This window comes from Camelus ferus, chromosome 10 (assembly GCF_009834535.1).
Source record: "Camelus ferus isolate YT-003-E chromosome 10, BCGSAC_Cfer_1.0, whole genome shotgun sequence".
Lineage (NCBI taxonomy): Eukaryota > Metazoa > Chordata > Mammalia > Artiodactyla > Camelidae > Camelus > Camelus ferus.
In genome coordinates, this window is record NC_045705.1 from 11,208,092 (window position 1) to 11,214,862 (window position 6,771).

Consider the following 6,771-nt stretch of genomic DNA (forward strand, 5'->3'; position numbering starts at 1 on the left):
GCATCAATCAAATTGTTTTCGAATACTGAAAATCATGTATGTATTTTCCACTCAGTACTCAAATTAAACATCAAAAATTAAGATTACTATATTTCATAGGGAAATGAAAACATGAATTCAAGATCAGTGGAGGAATTAAATCAAATTTTATAATGTGGCAAAATTGCAGTTTGCTCTGCATAATTCTACATTAGCTTAGATTCTTTAGCTTTTTTTTTCTTTTTTCCCCAGCCAGGCAAATACATTTTTCTTTTATCTCCAGATGCAGATTTTGATAATGTAAACTTTATCTCATGCATTTATGTATTCTTCACAGTCAATAACACAGTCATAGGGTAAAAATAGAGATTCACTAGGACATATCCTAGATGAAGTATTATTATTTTTTTTTTATTGAAGTATAGTCAATTTACAATGCTGTGTTAATTCCTGGTGTACAGCATAGTGATTCATTTATGCTTTTTCATTATAGGCCATTACAAGGTGTTGGATATAGTTCTTTGTGCTATACAGTAGGACCTAGTTGTTTATCTATTTTATATACAGTCATTAGAATTAGATTATGAACTATTATGAAGGAGACTGGCTTTGGGGTCATTTGATGGCACAAGAAAGTAAGAAAAATGTTACATGAGAGAACTAAGAATGGATTTTCAGTAAGTGCACTGAATAATGTTGAATTGGCTTTTCAAGCCTCTGTTCAACTTGTTTTGTTTAGTAATGTATTCAGGAAGTTGTTATACATCTATGAGCTTCAAGGTCAGGATCCATGCTCTGGATCCTCAAATCTCTTTGTTACTTTCTCTCTAAAAGCACTCATAATGTATCTTATAATATTCTTGAATGTACTCATAAAGTATCTCATAATGTATTTTAATCTGCTTGCCTGACTTCCTCCATAGACTGAGCCCCCAGAAAGCACGGGTATCTTTGAATCCCAAACGCTTACTCCATGACTGGCATACAATAAATAATAAATAAATTTGGTTTTCAATTGATGATTGCACATTATAAAATACTGAATTTGGTCTGTGCTTTGATACTTTTGGGGCACTTTTTCATTCAACATATAACCAAAGTTGCTGTGGGTGGTGATGATAGTCATTTCATGTGGTATTTTATATTGGGGGTGGTAACATTAACTTACAATATTAAAAAAAATAGAACTTATATTTTTATTATTATGAAAATAAAATATTTTCATAAAATTTGAAAATATAATGAAATCAAAAGTAACTTAAAAATTGATAATAACTCTCAGCATGGAAGGGGATTGGCTGGGAGTATTGCCCTGGGGTTGGTTCTGAGCATCAAACAAGAACTTGGTTGTGGGAAAGTTGTCAAGGGAGAGAAAAGAAAATGGGCGGAGGCAGTATTTATGGTCACCACAAAGACTGGGATGTCTGGCACTTGTTTTCTAATCTCCTCACTGGAGTAGACATGCATTTTGAATATGAACTTGTCCGTGAAGCTTCCGCCAGCACTGATGTCCATGGATTTATGGAATACCATATTCACTGTCAAGATATTCTTTATTAAATTGTTTCTTACCAAGGAACTAATTTCACAGCACAAGAAATGCGGCAATTGGATGATGGCTGAACTGCAAGTAAAATAACAGAGCCCTAAGATAACTAGTGTGACTGTTTTCCAGAGATAATGACAATGACTGTTTGGACTTGTGTCCTCTCACTTTAAAAAGAGGTTGTGAACAAAAAAAACGTTGCATCTTGTTAGCTGGAATCTCAGGTGGCTGTTGGAACCAACCAGCTGGAGGAGACACAAGGGGTATTTTCCACCTGGTTCATTTCCTGCTTAATTGTGGTTGGGTTTCCTGTTTTCATCTGCCTCACCAGCAAAGTTGCTGCTTCACTGTGGCAGCAGCATTTTGTTTAGAAGCAGCTGAATTTGGTTTGAAGTGTTTCCAAAACTCAGAGCCGTCAGCACTAGCTAGCTGGAACCTCTCTTCAGAGGCTTGAGTATCAGTTCCGCAGACCTTTTCTCTGAGTTCTCAGACAAGCACCTGTCAAGCAGTGGTCACTTACCAAAAAATGACTTTCAGCAACAATTCCTGCCAGTGCTACCTCCTACCTCAGTGTTCCTTTTTAATGCTAACAATTTTTTATGCCTAGGTAACCATTCCTTGTATTGGATTCTCTCTCTCTCTTTTTTACCCCCTTAATGGAGGCACTGGGGATTGAACCCAAGACCTCACACACACCAAGAATGTGCTCTACCACTGAGCTGTACTCCCTACCCTTCTGGATTAGCTCGCTTTGCTTTGCTTGCTTGCTTGCTTGCTTGCTTGCTTGCTTGCTTGCTTTCTCTTTTTTTGGGGGGTGGGGTGGATTATCTCTTCTAAAATAATGGTTGTGATTTGTTTTCTCACTAGAGCCTGACTGTTACAATTCAGTCTTTCTGAGTGTCAGTTTCCTCAATTTATGGGGGAGAATAATATGATCCAACTCATAGATTATCGTTAAATTGAAAAATGCAAGAAAAGAACTTAACACACTCTTTGGTACACATTAAACATTCAGTAAATGTCACTGTTACAAAAGTCAATGTTGAGGTAGAAAAGGAAAAGGGCTAAGACCCTGAAGGTATAAGAATGGGAATGTTGGGATGGAGCCTAGAGGTAAGAAATAAAGGGTGAGTGGCCTTAGAAGTTAAAGATGTAATGAACCTGGAAGGCTTTGAGTTTCTTGGGGCTTTAAAGAGGATGCATAGATCAATAGGAGAAGAAACCTTAGGCATTTCAGAGATAAGGTGTTGGCTGAGAACAAATTTGGGGTATGTTAAACAAAAGGAAACTCATTATCAAGAATGTTGGTGTCATGACCATAAGGTAAATCCAAATACTTTCCGAGTTTTGTTTTAGAATAAAAGGAGCTTTCAAAACCTCTATCATAGACCTTGTTGTTAAACTCTGATTCATTTTTCTAGAAGTAAGACAAGAAAATCCTTAACTCTTTTAAAGGGTGTAGTTAAAATTACTTTATGTCTGTAACATAGCATAGATTAAGACAATGGGTTAAGAGACAAGTATTTCATTTTCACTGGATAACTGAAACTCTTCTTGAAACATAAACTGGGTTCTGGACACCTCACTATCAAAAGATAAAGTCAAACTCATTGGAAATTCACAGAAGATTTTTAAAAATCATGATTAATGGACTGGATGAAATGGCTTATGGAGAAGTAGTGAAAAACAAATGACCAAAACATGGTTTAGAATTTATGAAAAATGTGTGAATCTCAAGTTTCTCACGTAAAGAGGGTTTTGGACATATTTTTAATGTAATTGCTTCCATATGCATAATGGAAAAGTCTTGCTATCTGAGCCAGAAGTCTCAGTGTACTGCAAACACAGTAAAAACAGAAGAAATGTCCAGTGCTGGGGGAGAGGATTATGCTAGGAACATTGCTAACTGTGAAAAATTTTTACAAAGAGAGGGATTTTTACTTTCCAAATCAATTAGGCAAGTTCCAATTCTTTAAAAGTATCAGCAGTATTAGACCTGAAGAAAGTATTTATTTACCAAGAACCTTAAAAGGTACTCAGCTGACAAGAAGGATAATTGTTCCAACTTTCCCCAAAGTCAATGTAAACGTCAGATCATATTCACGTTAGAGAACAGTTCTGTGAACTCATTTCCTTTATCCGTAAAATGTGGATGATCACAGAATGTACGACTTAAGGCGATACAAGCAAACTCAACTCTATAGACTGCTAACCACCACAAGCAACGGGTTAGCATGAGGGGGTGCCAAGAGAGGTGGGAAGGCCGCGGAAGGTGAGTTCTGATTAAGGCTAGGTTTTTCTCAAGTTTGGGGATATCTGAATGGAATTTGAGAAAACTGAGTATTGTGTGATGACTTTTGAGATGAACAGAGATGAAGAAAACAAAAATTGATTAACTACCATGTGCAAGTTACTGTCTTGGTGCCTTAAGTAAGATTTCATTTAAACTTCAGAATAAGCTAGTGCTTACACTGCATCACCTACTTTAAGATAAAAAAAAAAAGTGAGGCTTAGCATTATATTAACTAATCCACACACATTTACAGATGGTATTCCCATGAGTTACATAAGAAACTGAGGTCCAGAGAAATTATACCTCTCCTGGTTTGCCCAGCTAGTGAGTGCAGATCCGCCTGGTTCTAAACTCTGTAGTCTCTTCAGTAAACCCTGCAGGACTGGTCCCATATCTCCAAACATCTCTTTTGTCAGCATCGCGCCAAGTCTGAATGATCGCAACGGAATTATCTTTCTGGTTAAAGCAATTCAGAGTTGCTTTCAAAATTTAATCTTGTTAAGATATGCATTTAATGACCTAAATAAAATAATTTTTTAAAGCATTTCATAGATGGATTGCAAAGCACTAGATGCTGTGGATAAAAGGATGCAAAGCAAGAGGGGGTCGTCTCCCTCAAAGAGTTCAGCGCCTAGGAATTTACTGTAAGGAAGGAAGCATCAGGAGATAAAAAGATCAAATAGAATTTGGGCCCATATTGAAGTGTGAGTGGAGAACCGAGAGGTTTGGCTTCAGACTGCAGCACAGGGCAGAGGTGCTGGTAGTAAGGAGAGGCCAGGATGCTTTCTATCGCTTTTTAAATTCACCACGTAGATGACCTATGTGTGCCCCACGTGTACAGCTGATCCCATTTATAAGCACCAGTTATTAGTTCAGTGTTAGTTTTTAGGACCGAGGAAAAACTATGAAATGAATCTTCCAAGTTTCACCTTCTTCTATACATTCTTCTTGCCTGATGACTTTTAATACTTTTTTCCTTCTCAATGTTCAAATCTTCCATCAGGAACAAGTTACAAGAAATTCCTATTCCTTTAAGCCTTAACATTTTACTTTTTTTTTAATTTTATTTTTTATTGAAGTGTAGTTGATTTCCAATTGCAGCAAAGCGATTCAGTTACACATATACATACATTCATAAATATATTTTCAGATTCTTTTCCATTAGGGCTTATTACAAGCTATTGAATATAGTTCCCTGTGCTATTCAGTAAGTCCTTGTTGTTTATCCATTTTATACGTAGTAGCGTGTGTCTGTTAATCCCAAACTCCTGTTTAAAAGAGGGATAAACATTTTACTTTTCCTGGAAATATTTTATTTTCAAGGACATAAAAAAGCTTGGAACTAAAGGAATCAGTTTCCCGTTGTACAAATTAAGATATGGAAGCTCAGATGCGCGGAAGCAAGTGCCAAAAGCAGGTATTCAGGACCATCTCTGTCTCTTTTGGTTTGTAGGCTCTGTTTCCTTCATGTTGGTTTCTTCCTTTCTCAGAGTTTGACGGGGAAGATCCCTGCTATGGACTGCATGTTTGTGCCTTCCAGTCCCAATTCATGTAATGAAACCTTAATGTGATATGAGGAGGAGGGACCTCTGGGAGGTAATTAGGTTTAGAGGAGGTTGTGAAGGTGGGGTTCTCATGATCAGATTAGTGTTCTTGTAGAAGAGACCAGAGAACCTGTGTTCTCTGTCACCATCTTGAGAGAATACAGGAAGACAGCAGCTGTCTGTGAGAGAGCTTTCAACCGGGAACCAGATTCACTGGCACTTGGATCTTGGTCTCACCCTCCAGTGCTAGGAGAAATAAATGTTAGTTGTTTAAGCCGTCCAGTCTACTGTATTGTCATAGCAGCTTAGACTAAGACAATCCCCTACCGTAGGTCCAGTGTTACCTGGCCCCTAAATTTTACTCTCTCAGCAGAAGAGAGACCCTATCCCAGGGCTCATGTTAGTCCCTGCAGAGGGGCTCCCACAGGCCTTCCCTGGGTCACGTGCCAGCCCATTTCTGTGGCGGGAGAGGCAGGGCCTCTGGAGGACTCCAAGAGATAGTGAAAGTCTCATGCTCGAAAGACTGTCTCAAAAGTGATGTGTTCAGGAAATTTTAATTCTCGGTATTAACAGTTATATTTTAGATAAGACTCTAGGCAGAGTTGCTGCTATTAGGAGAGGCAATTGAGACAATTTGAGGTTCTTTCTATCACTTTTTAAATCATTTAGGGGTCACTTAGAGATAATTATAGGACTCGAGAAGAAGCAGAATCCACATCAGAACAGAACAGACTTTATTCTGCAATATCCTGTGAGTTATGAATTCTACTACTTTTTAAGAAATGAGGCTCTCTTTTATGAGAAAAATTTATCATACTGACTTACTAGAAATATGGCAAAATTACTAAGAATTTAATAAATATATTTATAACTTGTTAGTCAAATAGAATATTAAAATAGTAGAAAATATATGTGAGGCAGACTTAATGTGCTTAGAGTGAATATTTTAAGGTTTGCAGGCCATATTGGTCTCTGTTTAAACTATTCAGCTGTCATTGTAATGTGAAAGCTGGCCTTGACAGCACATACATGAATGGTGTGGTTATGTTCTGATAACCGGTTAGATTTTGCCCAGGGACTCTAGTGTGCTGGCCCCTCCTGTAGACAGTAATGCTTCGTGTACATATGAGGTTCCAAGTTGCTGGAAATGTCCCCATAGAATCTCAGTGTGGCATTCATTTTTGCTGTCCACAAATTATTCTATTTCTTTTAGACCTGTGGTAGGTCGTAGTTCACTGTAAGTAAATGTGCCGTGTGTCTGTTCTGAGTAGACACATTAGAGACCAGTGCGTCATCACCGCCCCAGTGACCTTAGAAGCCTGTTCGGAGACTCTTGGTCTAATCCTCCTGATGCCCTGCTTTGGGCACATAAGTTAATGAAAACTAAAGTTTTATTTTCGTAATCTGCC